Below are 16,457 nucleotides of genomic sequence, written 5' to 3'. Positions count from 1 at the left end.
TTAATTAAACACCTTCTCTCTCCCTCTAGAAAAGAACTGAGAAAGCAGAGATTCTGGAACACACTGTTGCTTTTCTGAGGAGCAACAGTCACCATGACAGCAACAACTTTCACAACGGCTTCTCAGCCTGCCTGCAAAAAGCCTCTGAGTTCCTCCAGACAACAGATATGGCCTCAAATCAGAAGCTGGCGCTGTCATCAAGACTGGACATGGTTGCTGTCCCCCAGCATCATCATCCTCATCTGAAACTGGACGTCCAGACTCCCCTTTCTTCAGCCATCGTCTCCAAGCCACTGAGCCCCAAGAGATCCGCTTCAAAAGCTGCACTGTGGAATCCCAGATCACCTGGCGGACATTTGACCTGCCAGATCCTGTGTCAAAAAGTGGACATTTACGCCAACATCAAAGCTGAAGTCAAAGCCGGCATCAGCAAAAGTTCCCCTCAGCCTCCACCTTCCTCCATGTCAACGGTCTCCCCCTCCCACAGACGCCATCTGACCCAAAACTCCCAGTCATCTACACAAGCTTCCAGCCCCATCACATCAGGCTACACTGGAAAGGAACTGTTGCCACAAACCCAGCTCATGTGGAGACCATGGCCTTGAGCTGTCAATCATGCCTGTAGCCTGGCAACCACTCTTCTCTAGCAGGTGAACATATTTAAGAGAGTGTGATGCCAGAGTCAGAACTGGACCAAAGCCCCTGTGTAAATCCAGGGGCTCTATGTTAATATATTATTGAGTTATGGAATCCTTAGAATGGTGTGGGCTCTGTGCAATGTTAAAGAAGTCAGAGTTTTATCCTCCACAGCTGAGACTGCTGTAAAACTAAATGACTAAATCCTCTGATCAGAATGCTCAAATATGGACAACAGCTAAATAAGCTTTCTTCTCTGCTCTATGTGTATTTAAATTCACGTCATATTTTGCACATTTTTCTTTTATTTATTTCAATTATACCATTGATGAAAATAATTATATTTTTGCTATATATATATATATATTATAAAGAGAATAAATGTATTTCCTAAAAAATATAACTTTTCAATTGTTAGTCTCGTTTTTACTCTATCCAGTATTTGGCCTATCCATCAGTCCACCTTTCTACCTACTAATTTAGGAATGTGACGTTCCTCTCTCTCGCTCCTTCGCTGTCTCTTTATTACTCTCTCTCTCACACACACACAAAAACAAGACAGACAATGTTATCATGTAAATTTTATTGGCGCGAGTTCGCCATTGACTGTGCGTGAGATGACACGTGGCGCCAACAAGAGATGGCACGCGCTGGACTTCAAAGGAGAAGCTCCAGTGAGAAAAGACCCCCTTGAGAGACATGGTTCATGGGGCTCATCTTTATTCAACCTTCAGATGCGCTTCTAAAGTAAAGAATGACTATATAAAGAAAAGTTCCCAAGTAAGGCCATGAAGCATAGTCTAAACAACGTATTTAATCCGAGGAAATTAAACGTTCTTTAACAATCTGGGAAATACATTTAGCAAAAAGGCTTGGGAATGGGCTGGGAATGCTTAACTTGGTGATCCTAAAAGTTTACAACCATTCACTAAAAATAAGCATAAACCACACAGACACTGACTCGAAAGGCATACCTGCATACTTAAAGTTAAAAGAAAAATCTAACATGGCGTTTGCCTTTTTGCCTGCCGCCCACGGCTTGCGTCGTCAATAATCTTCGGATTCATTAGTAACCGTTGGTGTTCTTTATTAAAAACATGGAGATGAGCTACTAGCCTAAGCTAGTTCATTTCATTGGTGAACAAGGGAAAAGATCCCTCTCTCGATTCCCATGGCATGCGCAATGGGACACATTTGGCGTAATTTTGGTCATTTCCACGACCAGTGCACTCACACTCAAACTGTGTGTCCACTCCACACCTCTGTGGTGAGGTTTGATCCCAGAGTGCTGGTGTTACTGACAGCTGGTAATGAAACCCAAATGCACGTTCATTATTACGACCACACTTCTGAGGTAGTTGCGAAGCGGATGTAATGACGGCAACCAAACGTCGCTCTCGCTCGCACCTATGCTGAGGTTCCCACCGAACGCCTCAGTCATGCATGTGTGAATTGACAGATCGTTGTGAGCAAAAGCGGCTCAGGTGTGTGTGTGTGTGTGCATGGTCTCACATTTGATGTGTCTCGTGTCGAGATGTTCCCACGGGAAATGTCTATAGGCTTAGAGTAGACATTTCAGCTCTGTTATTTGAGCTCTTCTGTTTCACAATTATGCAACAAACTAGGCTTAAAATGCAGCCCCGTTTAAATCATGTAGTTTGGCTTACTCGGAGGTAGCCTACTTTACAGACAAGTAAAAAAAACGTCATGTTTGCGTGCCGTGCTCACTCTATTTTCTATATTTAACAAGCTTTAACAAAATGCTAAACGAGACAGAACAATCTCATTAAATGAAAAACTACATTCCAAACCACATCACCACTTCTCAAATGTAGGTTAGGCTACATAGCACATAGGCCTATATATTCTTCTGACTTTATTTTTTAAATAGCCTATAACAACGACACGCTTTTGCGCACAATCAAAACGCCCTTTTATAGGCTAGTTTTCCTTCTCCGAATCTGCACTAATTCTGCTGAAATCTGTGGTCCATGCAGCGCCCTTCCTCTTCTGTGCTCCTCTCTGTCCATCTGTTCGTTTTTGTTTGTTGCAATTATGATGTCTAATTGCATTGTCTTTATTCATTTTTGAAAGCCAAATATTTCATTAACCAGGAAATTGTTTTGGAGTTTTGCACACCTGATTTTAGATTCTGATGTCGTAGTCTCCGGTCTGAGTAGTTGTGACCCGTGTTCAAATTTATTTTTAAAATAATTAAGAAACAGTACGTGTGGCGATGGTTAGGGTGTCACACCCTGAGAGAGGGGCACGAGCCGGCGCAAATGGATGCTCCAGCTGTGCGCAGCAAGAATGTGGTGCTTTGTACTTAGTATACTCACACGTGCCCATGGTAGTTTAAGGTGTAATCGCGTGTCTTCACACGCCTTGTTTTGAAATAAACTGAGGAATAAACTGAGTATAGGCAATCTAAGGGAGAATGTCGGCGAGATTTCTTTTTAATCATCGTACTAACACGTTTACAAACTCAGTCCAATCTTCCCTTATAGATTTCCACGTCAGTTGGATGCTTGTTTTGTTTCATATTTGAGGTAAATTTACCCCTACAAGTCATATGGCATGGCCACCTCACTGAATATGTATATATCATGCAGCAGGGTCAATGACTGGATCTCTGGGTTTCCCCACAGATCGAAAAAAAAAACACTTAACAGGAATCGCTTTCAAAGGGAACAATATGATCAAATATATATATTCGTTTAGATAGATTAGTTGAATAATTAATTTGTCCTTCATATATATAATATATAATATTTGTATGCTGTATCATCTGACTGGATCTCTAGGTTTCCCCAAAGACAGAAGAAAAACAGACACTCAGCAGGAAAAGCAGCTTTCAAAGGGAACAATATGATGCAAATATGTATTCGTTAATTTGGTGGACAATTCCGATGCCCAACAAAATTTGTCAAAAAATGTTTCTTGATATTTCGATATTTGTTCTTAATGTTACATTTGGATGCTGTGTTATAAAACCTATAGTATTTGCAGGAAGTTAACTTAAGTGAATATGGAAGGTGCAAGTAACTCGGAATCCCCTATCTTGTCACATCTCCAGCACTGCCGACACACTTCACGCGCTTCACACCTACATTCCAAACGCAGTGTCTCCGCTCAAAGGCTCGTGCTCACTGTGGGGAGTCCTGTGATTGGCCAGAAGCAATAGGGGCGTGGTTTGTGACTCTTAGGGTTTATATAGCCTGTTTTATGAAACGCAGGATAGAACTGTCGAAATCCCCTGTGAAGAAAGTCTCAACACTTCCTTCATCTAAAATTCCACTGGATCTAAGGATTAGGACAGAAGAACCTGCAAACATGAAGCTGCAGCTAGCTGTTCACCACGTCAAAATAGACCGCAAGGTAAGGCCACAATTTCCACAGTGAGTTCGAACATCCCATTGAAAACTTTTATCAATGGCTTACTGTTGTTTTATTGTATACTTTGTCAATGTTAGTTTACTGTAGCCTAATGTCCTAAACTGTTGTTGTTGGTCACACCTGTGAATCTGGACCTCATGGTTTCTTTTGACATCCAGCTCCTGAAGCCTCAAGTGGAGAGGAGAAGGCGGGAAAGGATAAACCGTTGCCTAGAAACACTCAGTAAGATGCTGATGCAAGACCGTGAGAACCAGGTATGAAGGCACCTCCTGATCTCTTTTTGAATCTGGGATTTGTAGAAGTAACAACTAAAAACTAAAACTTAAAGGAATCTTGATTTAAACATCTTTTCTCTCTTTCCCTCTCTCTCTCTAGAAAAGAACTGAGAAAGCAGAGATTCTGGAACACACTGTTGCTTTTCTGAGGAGCAACAGTCACCATGACAGCAACAACTCCCACAATGGCTTCTCCACCTGCCTGAAAAGAGCCTCTGAGTTCCTCCAGACAACAGAACTGGCCTCAAATCAGAAGCTGGTGCTGTCATCAAGACTGGACATGGTTGCTGTCCACCAGCATCATCATCATCATCATCCTCTGAAACAGGACGTCCAGTCACCCCTTTCTCCAGCCACCACCTCCAAGCCACTGAGCCCCAAAAGCTCAACTTTAAAAGCTGCGTTGTGGAATCCCAGATCACCTTCCTCCATGTCCACGGTCTCCCCCTCCCACAGACGCCAGCTGACCCCAGACTCGCATGTCCAACTATCTACACAAGCTTCAAGCCCTATCACAGCAGGCTACACACAGTTTGGGAAGGGAGGCTGTTGTCCCCGGCAACTGTTGCCACCAACCCAGCCCCTGTGGAGGCCATGGCCTTAAGCAGTCAATCAGGCCTACAGCCTGGCAACCACTCTTCTATAGCTGATGGACATTTTTAAGAGGGTGTAACTGTGTAAATACAGGGGCTCTATGTAAATATATATTATTGAGATATGGAATCCTTCTCCACATTCTTAGAATGATGTGGGCTCTGTGCAATGAAGTGTTTTATCCTCCACAGCTGAGACTGCTGTAAAACTAAATGACTGGAAATCCTCTGATCAGAACCCTCATAATTATTGATATGGACAACAGCTAAATAAGCTTTCTTTTCTGAGAAAGCCACTCTGTGTTCACACTGTTGCTTTCTGAGTCACTATAATTATGTGTATTTAAATTGACAGCATATTTTGCACATTCTTTTATTTATTTCAATTATACCCATGATGAAAAGAATTATATATTTTTGCTATATTTTTATTATAAAGAAAATAAATGCATTGCCTACAAAATATAATTTTTCAATTGTTAGTCTCATTTTTTCTATCCATCAGTCCACTTTCTACCTGGTATTAACCTAATTTTAGGAATGTCATCTTCTTTCTCTCTCTCTCTTTCTCTCTCTCTCTCTCTCTCTCACACACAAACACACACACACACACACACACACGATGTTATCATTTACATTTTACTGGCGCGTGTTCGCCATTGAATGTGACACCTGGCGCCAACAGGAGATGGCACGCGCTGGACCGAGACTTCACAGGATAAGCTCCGGTGGGAAAAGACCCCCGTGAGAGACATGGTTCCTCACCAAAGACAAGGTGAGAATTTTAACAACTAACCGCTTAATAAATTCTGTTCTTCAGAAGTGAATGGTTGTAAAGGTTTAAGAAATATTGAAAGCTGGCGTGGACTCAAAGACGCTCACCTGCTGTTCATTTGCGCTCATCTTTATTCAACCTTCAGAAGTTCATTCACTTCATTTTTTTTCTTTTTAAAAACAGCCAAGTAAGACCATGTAGCCCAGCCTAAGCAACGTCTTTCATCCGGGGAAATGAAACGTTGTTTCGCAATCTGCGAAATAAAAAATGCAAAAAAGGCCCTTATCTAAAGTGGGAATGACCTTGGTGATTCTGAAAGTTTTCAACCATTAACTGTAAATGAACGTAAACCGCACTGACAATGGCTCGAATGGCATGCCTGATGCCTATATACTTAGAGTTAATAGTATAATAATAACTAGCAAATGTCACTGAAATAGGATGTTTTTTAAATTGTTTTTAGAAAATGTTCCCGATTTTAATGCTTGCTCGTGAAGTTTTGCCTTTCGCCCAGAGAATGGAGCATTGGTTAAATAGTCAATGGCCACTTCCATAGCGCATTTAACGAAGTGTTTTGGGAACTGCTAGTGTTCTTTATTAAAGACATGGAGATGAGCTACTCTTCTAAGCTGGTTCAGCGAATCAACACTGACATGTGCTGCATACTGGTGTGCGAGCCAGGGAAAAGATCCCTCTCTCGATTCCCATGGCAGCGCAATGGTACACATTTGGCGCATTTCTGGCCATTTCCATCACCAGTACACTCACACACTCAAATTGTGTGTGTCCACTCCACACCTCTGTGGTGAGGTTTGATCCCAGAGTGCTCGGTGTGACTGACAGCTGGTGATGAAACCCAAATGCACGTGCATTATTACGACCCCACTTCTGAGGTGGTTGCGAAGCAGATGTAATGACGGCAACACGCACCAAACGTTGCTCTCGCACGCACCAACGCTGCGGTTCCCACCGAACGCCTGTCATGCGTGTGTGAATTGACAGATCATTGTGAGCAGAAGCGTGGAGTTGTGTGTGAACGTGTGCGTGTTCTCACATTTGATGTGTCTCCTATTGAGATGTTCCCACGGGAAATATCGATAGGCAGAGACTATTCTCAGACAGAGAGTGATATTTCTGCACTTTGAGTTCTTTTGTTTCAGATTTTTGCGACAAACTACGCATAAAATGCAACGCAATAAGTCTGACCAACTCAGAGGTAGCCTATTTTAGAGAAAAAAACATCAAGTCCACGCGCTCACTCTAATTGTTCCATTTATCTACATTACCCAAGCTTGATCAAATGCTAAACAAGGCAGAACGTGAATAAATGTAAATACATAATAAAACGACATTACATCATCACTTCTCAAATGTAGGCTACACCACATGGCACATAGGCCCACCTATTCTTGTGACTATCTTTAAACGGCACACTTTTGCCGCACAATCAGAACACCCTTTTATATGCTAGTTTCCCTTTCCTTCACTATGAATTCTTCTGAAATCCGTGGCCCACGCAGCGCCCTTCCTCTTCTGTGCTCCTGTCTGTCCATCTGTTTGTTGCAATTATGGTGGTTAATTGCAGGCCTTTTTTGATAACCACATAGTTGTTTACCCAGAAAATGGGTTTGGAGCTTTGCGCGCTTGGTTTTGTATTCTGATGTCGGAGTGTCTGGTCTGAGTAAGTGTGCATTATGTTCAGATTTAGTTTGTAAATAATTAAGAAACCGTGGGTGTGGCGACACCTTGAGAGGGGCACGAGCTGGCGCAAATTAATGGTCCAGCTGTGCGCGGCAAGAATGCGCCACTTTGTACTTACGTGCCCACGGTAGTTTGAGGTGTGACCTCGTGTCTTGTTTTGAAAAGAGGTCGACGCGTGTCAGAAATAAATTGAGTGGGCAATCTTATAGGAAAGTGTCAGCGAGTTCTTTAAAAAAAAAATCATCATATACTAACACGTTTACAAACTCAGTCCAATGTGCCCTAATAGATTTCCACGTCAGTTGGATGCTTGTTCTGTTTCATAATTGAGGTAAATTTACCTCTACAAGTCATATGGCGTGGGTGACCCCACCGAATATTTATATATCATTCAGCAGCAAAGATCGAAGAAAAACAGACACTCAGAAGGAATAGCTTTCAAAGGGAACAATATGATGCACATATATATTCGTTTAGTGGATAGATTAGTTAAATAATTAATTTATCCATCATATAATATTTTTAAGCTTTATTATAAAATCTATGCTATTTTGCAGGGCGTAAACCGAAGTGGATAAAGAAGGGGAAAATGACTCGGAATCCCCTGTCTTTCATGTCTATCACACCTCAAGCACCGCAGACACGCGTCAAGCGCTTCACACCTACATGCTCCAAACGCAGTGTCTGCTCAAAGGCTCGTGCTTACCAGAGGGTCGTAGGAAGCCCTCCCATTGGTCAACAGCAGTAGGGGCGTGGTTTGTGACTCGAGGTTTAAATAGCCTGTTTTATGAAAGGCAGGTTAGAACTGTCGAAATCTCCTGGGAAGCCACTCCTGTGTACCGTCCTTGTCAGCACCTAGACCTTCTTCATCTGAATTCTGCAGTTGGATTCAACACAGTGGAACCTGCAAACATGAAACTGCAGCTAACTGCTCACCACATTAAACTAGACCGCAAGGTAAGTCCACAATTTCCACAAGTGATTCAGTGAATCATTGTATTGACATTTTCGCCAACTGATTATTGTTGATTGTATTATGGTTGATTTTGTCAGTGTTAGTCTAGAAAAGTTAATGTAAAATGTCACATTGGGCCGGTAAAAGTTTCCTGCAAAGTACTGAATATGTAACCTAATGTCCTAAACTGTTGTTGCTGGTCACACCTGTGAATCTGGACCTCATGGTTTCTTTTGATCTCCAGCTCCTGAAGCCTCAAGTGGAGAGGAGAAGGCGGGAAAGGATAAACCGTTGCCTAGAAACACTCAGTAAGATGCTGATGCAAGACCGTGAGAACCAGGTATGAAGGCGCCTACTGATCTCATTTTGAATCTGGGATTTGCAGAAGTAGCAACTAACATTGTTAAGTGCCTTGATTTAAACATATCTTTTCTCTCTCCCTCTCTCTAGAAAAGAACTGAGAAAGCAGAGATTCTGGAACACACTGTTGCTTTTCTGAGGAGCAACAGTCACCATGACAGCAACAACTCCCACAATGGCTTCTCCACCTGCCTGCAAAGAGCCTCTGAGTTCCTCCAGACAACAGAACTGGCCTCAAATCAGAAGCTGGCGCTGTCATCAAGACTGGACATGGTTGCTGTCCACCAGCATCATCATCATCATCATCCTCTGAAACAGGACGTCCAGTCACCCCTTTCTCCAGCCACCACCTCCAAGCCACTGAGCCCCAAAAGCTCAACTTTAAAAGCTGCGTTGTGGAATCCCAGATCACCTTCCTCCATGTCCACGGTCTCCCCCTCCCACAGACGCCTGCTGACCCCAAACTCACATATCCAGCCATCTACACAAGCTTCCAGACTCATCACAGCAGGCTATTCACAGATTGGGAAGGGAGGCTGTCATCCCTGGCAACAGTTGCCACCAACCCAGCCCATGTGGAGGCCATGGCCTTGAGCTGTCAATCACACCTGCAACTTGGCAACCACTCTTTTCTAGCTGATGGACAAATGATTTTAAGGGAGTGTGATGTCAGAACCAGAACTGGACCAAATTCAGTGTGTAAAGACAGATACTGTTGAGTTATGGAATCCTTCTCCACATTCTTAGAATGCTGTGGGCTCTGTGCAATGTTAAAGAAGTGTAAGTCAGAGATTTATCCTCCACAGCTGAGACTGCTGTAAAACTAAATGACTGGAAATCCTCTGATCAGAACGCTCTAAATGTATTTGATGGACAATAGCTAAATAAGCTTTCTTCTCTGACTCTGAGATTGCAACTCTGTGTTCACCCCTGTGCTTTCTGTACAAAGCCTACATTTGTTATTTCTATTTACGTTCACATTTGTCCGATTTTGCACATTTTTATTTATTTCAATTATGTCCAAGATAACATGATTATATTTTGTCTATATTTTTATTATAAAGAAAATAAAAGCATTGTCTAAAGAATTACATTTTACTTAGTCGTCTTTCCCCCCCTTATCCATCTATCAATCCACCTTCTTATCACACATGAGACAGGCACACACTGTTATCATGTAGATGTTTACTGGCGCGTGTAGCCATTTATGGTGCATGAGGTGACACCTGGCGCCAACAGGAAATGGCACGTGCTGACCGGAGACTTCAGAGGAGAAGCGCCGGTGGGGAAAAAAGACACGGTTCCTCACCAAGCACAAGGTTAGCCATTTATGGTGTATGAGGTGACACCTGGCGCCAACAGGAGATGGCACGCGCTGACCGGAGACTTCAGAGGAGAAGCGCCGGTGGGGAAAAAAGACACGGCTCCTTGTCAAGCACAAGGTGAGGATTTTAACAACTCACCGCTTAATAAATCTTCAGAGAAGAATTCGGAACACTCAAACGTGTCAGAAATCGCGACAGCTGACCTGGGCTCGGGAATCAAAGAATGAAGCCTGCTGTTCATTTACGCGCGTTGTCTTTCAGTTATTTTTTTCTTCTTCCTCCTTTTTAAGTAAAGATGGATTACATAATGTGAAAAGGTCTACGATACATAAGACCATGTAGCCTAAGCAACGCATTTAGGCTACTCAAAGGGAAAGAAATGTGCGCAATCTACATAGTTGCAATGTAAAACGTAGAAAAGGCACATCTGGTTTAGGAAAACGAAACGTCTAAAAGTTTACAACTGTTCATGAAGAACAAGACAAGAACAGTCTCAGCAGTATTGTTAACACTTCATCAAAGATCATTGGAACACAGCTAAATAGTCTGAGTGCTCTGTTTAACAAACAGGCAGTCCAAAAGGCTAAAAGTATCATCAGTCAGCCTGGTCATGTTTTAGGTGGTGAATTTTCATTAATGCCCTCTGGGAGGCACTGTTATTCTGTCAGGACAAAACAAAAAGGTATTCTGGATCCTTCATCCATTAGATTATTAAATAAGGTGGAAGGGATAGAGTATACTACTGAAAATTTTGATTTACTGAGCGCTGTTCATCACTGACAGGACAGGGTGCCCGACTGTATGTGTGTGTTAAGATGTATATGTCTTTTATTTTCTTATTTATTTTATTTTCTTTAGGTCGTGTATTTCTATATTTTATATTACATAACTTTTTTTTATTATTTAATCTATTTATTGTAGATTGATGTAGACCGGGACTGCAAACTTAATTGCCCACTGATGGGATTAATAAAGTTTTCTGAATCTGAATCTGAATCTGAAGTCAACGTTTAAATGCAAATCAACCTATATCGCTACTTGAATTTTACATAGGCTACGATAGATCGATATCTATCGGGATAGATGCTTAGATAATGGGATAATTTACGCTTAAGTCAACCGACAATGGGCAGCTGATTAAAAGGTGCTGGCTGGCTGGCTGATAGGGTTGATTAAAAACGACAACTCTGACTATTTTTTAGAATTACACATCATGCTCAACAGCCTAAAATGGAAGAGCAGAATTATGTGGGAGTAACCAAACGTCTCTGCCTTTGAAAATATATGGTGTGAAACTAGTAAAAACATATGAAGTGAAATTATTATAGCACACCGAGGAAGGAATGTCAAAGAACAATTGAGACGACGCAGGCTAATTTAATTTTCAGCCTTCACTTTTCAACAACGTCCATATATAAACACTCTGTACCCGGTATATTTGGAACATACGCCATCTTCTGGCCATAGTTGTGAACCGCATGTGTTCAGGTGAAACTTCTGGTACATGTTTGTGTGTGTGTATGGCACTCCAAACCTTTCGAAATTCCCAATGAATAAGTCAGACATTTGACAGGTACAAATTATATAGTATACTTGTTTGTATGAATTAAACAACCTCTCTACTACTTGTTCCGAATGAAGCCACAATGCAACAAAACTCTTCAGTCTATAACAAACTATGCTACCCAGAGTTCACAGGTCAAGGTCAGTGATTGTGATTATGTCCTGGGTTCTGTATACCGTTTACTGTTGAGATGTAATTTATCATATTATAACTCACTCCAGCATGTGTGTAGACTTCTCTTGGCTTTACTCAGACTTTGCACTGCCTTTCTCTGGTTAGTTGTTTTTGTCTGGAAAGGAGGCAGGCTATCTATTGTTACACTGTGGTCTGTTATTGCACTGTAGCTTTGTGTTATTCCTTATGGCAATTTGCTTTGGATAAAAGTGCCATATGAATGACTAAATGTAAACATATGTACAGCGTGGAAAATAAGTATTGAACACGTCAACAGTAGTGTTATGAGTAAAAAAGTGGAATGGCACAGGGAAAAAGTATTGAACACGCTAAGAAAAAACAGTACACAAACGCAAGTAATGGCAAGGAACAAACTGGAATCTATAAGTAGTTAGCGAAATTATCCCTCCTATCTGTGCAAATTGATATAAGCTGGGTTAGTACATACTGGTGGGCTATAAAAAGTTTTTTGTTTGCAAGGTGTCACACAAGAAACATTTCATGATGGGTAAAAGCAAAGAGCTCTCCCAAGATCTTTGCAACCTTATTGTTGCCAAACATATTAATGGAACTGGTTACAGATGCACTTCAAAACTTCAGAATCATCCTGCAAGCAGTATTGGAGCCATTATTTGCAAGTGGAAGGAACATCACTACATCATCAACTGGCCATGCACAGGATCTCCTTGCAAGATTTCTGACCAGGAAGTCAGAAGGATAGTCAGAAGAGTAGCCCAAGAGCCAAGGACCACTCTGAGAAAGCTCCAGAAAGATTTGGAGGTAGCAGGTACAATTGTTACAGAGAAAATCATAGGTAATGCACTCCACCGCCATGGCCTCTATGCACACTCATCCCGCATGACTCTATTGCTGAAGAAAAACATGTCAAAGCTCGTTGAAAGTTTGCTATACAACATTTGAACAATCCTATGAAATACTGAGAGAATGTATTCTGGTTAAACATTTTACTTTTCGGATGTCATACTACACACCATATTTGGAGGAGAAATGGCACTGTGCATCATCCTAAAAATACCCTACCAACAGTGAGGTTTGGAGGTGGTGGCATCATGGTGTGGGCTGTTTTTCATCTCATGGCACTAGCAGACTTCATACAGTTGAAGGAATGATGAATGGAGTCATTTTGTTCTGGGAGAATCTTTACATCCACCAGGATGATGAGGATGAGACATGGCTAGACCTTCCAGCAGGACAATGATCCAAATCATTCAGCAAAGGAAGCTATCAATTAGTTTCAGAGAAAGGAAATCAAGGCCCTGACTTCAATTCAATTGAACAGTTTTGGAAGTTACTAAAGATCAGGATTCACAAGAGGGACCCCTGGAATCTTCAATACAGTTTTTCTCAGTCACTTTGGTGCTTTTCTCACATCACTATTAACATTTGCACAGCAGTTAGTGCATTTCTCAAAACAATTAGTGCAAACTGCAAAACCTAGTGGATAACCTGCAAAAGCACGTCACTTGCAGAAAATGGATAGTCCATTCCTCAAAAGCAAGTATTTATGTCAATGAAACTGCCAGTGTCATCAAAATGAGAAGTCTTGACACCATTGTTTATGAACAAGATAGTCAAATGGCTTTGTCATGTTTTCATTACGACAGTTTACTCTCAGTGTTTTCCCATGCAAAAAAAAGGTCTTGGTGACACTACCTGAAAATGCTCAAGACAGCACTATACAGTACTTGTACAGCCATTTGAAAACTACAGTAAAGTTAGAAATTGCTGTAGTTAGGGGAGTAAGTGAGTACAAGACACTGAATATGTACGATTCACATTTTTACTGTATATGCTCTTTGCAACTCTACAGCATTGTGACAGAATTTGATAACTAGTTCACCAATTTTGTATGTAATGACTCAAGCAATGAAATGAAGACTATTAGTTTTATTGGGAACGACTATTCAGCATCCATAAGTATAGTTCATTTTGACTGACATGACAAAGCAACTGATACATGTTCAAAAGCATTTGCAATTTGTTCAGAGGAAGGAGAAATTGCTACTATGATGTGCACAAATGACTAAATGTTGTGGAGGTTGAACTAATAGTTATGAAAATTTTCATTCTGATCTGAGAAAAGCACCAAAGCGACTGAGAAAAACTGTAATAAAAGACTATCTATTTAAAAGAATGGGCCAAACTCACACCAGAATACTGTGACTGATTAGTTTCATCATACAGGAAATGCATTGAAGCGGTCATTACGAATAAAGGCTTTTCCACAAAGTATTTAAGAAATTTCAGCAGGCGTGTTCAATACTTTTTTCCTGTGTCATTCCACTTTATTGCACATAACTCTACCTATGGACTTTAATGTTTGGATTTTTTATATGGAGGGATTATCTGAGTTAATACTAATGTCTGGTGAAAATTTCATGCAAATAGCCTCATTAGAAGTATACTTACTGAAAAAAATGTTGACGTGTTCAATACTTATTTTCCCCGCTGTAAGTGTGTGAGAGAGAGAATGAGAGCACTTGACATGTTGGTGATAACGGCTTTGGCACAAAACACTGTCTCTCACGCACACACTCTTTGGTTCCCACAGAAACGCAGTGAGGTGTTGGGAGAGGACTGTGCCAGGAGTGTGTGTGTGAGTGTATGTGGTGTGTGAGGTGAGTGAGTGTGTGTGTGTCAACAGGATCATAAATGATAATGCCATTAGTCAGAGTGTTACTAACTGGTTCCCACAGACAGACAGAGAGAAGAGATAATAATATGTTTTATTTATACAGCGCTTTTCTCAAACTCAATGTCGCTTTAAAGCAAGACAAAACAAACTGTTTCCCTATACTTTATGGTTTGTTATTTTTATTTATTATTTTATTTACTTTATGGCTTGTTATTTTTTATTTATTATTTTATTTTATGGCTTGTTATTGTTTACTACAGTACTCTCTTCCAGACTTCCAGTCAGAAGAGTTACTTCTGTGTCTGTGTGAGTGTTGACGTGAGTTCATGTGTGTGTCTGAGACGGACAGTGAGAGATGTGTGTATGTGTTTGTGTTCTTGTAAGTTCACACGTGTGTAAACGAGACACAGAGAAATCATACATGATATATCAGAGTAAAGTCATCTGGCAAAGTAAACTGATCTGGCCACACACTGATAGAAACCTCACAAAGCTCAGGGAAAACCATAACAGCATAAACAGCACACATGAACACACATCTCCTGCCTGACAGAGGACTCAAAAGAAGACAAACTAGGTGACGGAGGCCAAGAATTCTGGTTCTGAGTTCTGGTTCTGACCTAAATGGAGGGAGTATGGGAACCGGCTGGACTGAGAGGTTCTAGTTCTAGTGGGCTTGGTTCCTAGGGGACAGAGAGGTGGACGGGGTTCTGGTTCTAGTAGGCTGGGTTCCTAGGGGACAGAGAGGTGGACGGGGTTCTGGTTCTAGTAGGCTGGGTTCCTAGGGGACAGAGAGGTGGACGGGGTTCTGGTTCTAGTAGGCTAGGTTCCTAGAGGATAAAGAGGTGGAGGGGGTTCTGGTTCTAGTAGGCTGGGTTCCAAGTGGGCAGTGAGGTGGGGGTCTGGTTGTACTGGCAAATAAAGCAACACCATGGAGGAATTTGTATTTATGCGACTTGCTGTCATTATTCAACACCATTTAGTGCTAAGATAGTTCGTCAAAAAATAACTAAATGGTCACGATCCTATAAGGTTACATAGTGCAATATCCCATGGATGCATTGACAGTGACAGACACTTTATTCCCCTTATTACAAGTCATTGTAGCATCAAAATGAGTTTGAAGCCTTTATTGTAACTTGGAATTGTAACTGCATTGTGCTGCTTTAAACTCTGATAAACTGAGACTCAGAGCGCTCGAGTGGGACCAGGCTACTGTATGTGTGGCTTTAGGCAATTAAAAACTTGAACTTGATTTTAAAAATATATGTTATTCCTAGTTAGTGACTGGAGTGGTCATCATTGCTCATATGTGGGCAGTGGAATCGTGCTGGGCAATGGAACAATGCTTGCCTCCTATTGTTTCTTTTTTATTCCTTTTATTGGAGAAGATAATAGAGAGAGTGACATGAAACGAGCATGCTATGCTCTATCACAGTGTTTCTCAAACTTTTTCAGACCAAGGACCACTTAACCAATAAAAAAACCCCTCACGGACCACCTACAGTAGCTACAAAAAGAGTAGTAGGCCTACACAATAGGCCTACTCACTGAACCACCTTGCTTATTGTCTTTGCACCTTGCTTATTGTGTCAGAGGATTAATATGATTTAAACTGGCATAGCTTACATAGGCAATATTGCAGAACTGTTTTGATTTACATACAAGTTGGTTCAATATTGCATCTATACTATATTTCACCACGTCTGCTCGCGGACCACTTGGGATAGCTTGCGGACCACCAGTGGTCCCCGGACCACACTTTGAGAAACACTCCTCTATCACACTGACCAGCGGCAAGCGGCAGGTTTTCTATTGTTCTTTATGGTTCGGCAGCGGAACGGTGGCAGTGCTAGCGTAACGCTAGCGTTGAACAAGCTGAGCGTTGAACTTGGTTCAACTTTCAAAGGATTGTTGAGTTTTAATTGCAGTGTTTCATTTTGGCATAGATGTGAGTTGTTTATATAAGTGTTAAAAAGGGCAGCTGGCCCTTTAAGACAGCTATGGACTGAGCGGAAAGTGCGTTCTGATTGAGAATGTTGGCAGC

This window comes from Alosa alosa, chromosome 2, assembly GCF_017589495.1.
Source record: "Alosa alosa isolate M-15738 ecotype Scorff River chromosome 2, AALO_Geno_1.1, whole genome shotgun sequence".
In the NCBI taxonomy this organism is placed as follows: domain Eukaryota; kingdom Metazoa; phylum Chordata; class Actinopteri; order Clupeiformes; family Clupeidae; genus Alosa; species Alosa alosa.
Note: the sequence above shows the minus strand (reverse complement) of the source record.